This window comes from Wasmannia auropunctata, unplaced genomic scaffold (assembly GCF_000956235.1).
Source record: "Wasmannia auropunctata unplaced genomic scaffold, wasmannia.A_1.0 LD336101.1, whole genome shotgun sequence".
NCBI classification, from domain to species: domain Eukaryota; kingdom Metazoa; phylum Arthropoda; class Insecta; order Hymenoptera; family Formicidae; genus Wasmannia; species Wasmannia auropunctata.
Genome location: NW_012026789.1, coordinates 3,810,728 through 3,811,530, shown reverse-complemented (window position 1 = coordinate 3,811,530; position 803 = coordinate 3,810,728).

The window sequence follows — 803 nt, the reverse complement described above, 5'->3', positions numbered from 1 at the left end:
AGTGTCACGCGTGTATCACGCGTGTTTACATTCGCGTTCGGATTTCGGTCACACTTTGTTTTTATAAACTACATTCCCCTTGAAAAGTTTCCGGACAGTAAGGGGCTGCACAGAATAAAGGCTATAGGGAGCAGAGAATAAGAATTTTGTTCTATCAAAAACCGTGAATTTCACAATACAGATTTATACAAATATATAAATATATATAATCCTCTGACCAAGATATCGGTCATTATGACTGCTACTGGTACTATCGGTATAAACGATGTTCCGATTAGAGGGATATATATGTATATATATATTCATATATTTATATAAATCTGTACTGTGAAATTCCGTGTTTTTGATAGGATAAAATTCTTATTCTCTGTTTTCTTATTGCTTCTATTCTGCGCAACCTCTTACTGGTCCGGAAACTTTTCAGGGGGAATGTATGTTTATAAATTATAAGGAAAAAGTATGACCGAAATTCGGACGTGAAACACATGTGATACACGTGTAAACACATGTGATACACGCGTGACGAGTCCTTCGTCATTGTCTCTAGTTGTTTTTTTCCTTCCCCTCTGCATTCCTTAGGCTCCGTGTATTACGATCCTCTTTAAAATGTTTTCGGGTCCGGATCGCGCTACATAATCGTTGTACGTTCTTTTTCACGAGCCATATGCCTAGTTTACACTGTTAAATTAATTAACACGAGTATCAAATTGGTGCTGACTAAGTACTTGATACCGATTTGGTACTTAGTACGCGTATCAAGTGCTCGGTGTAAACTAAGCCATATGCTTGTCCTGCACATCTAT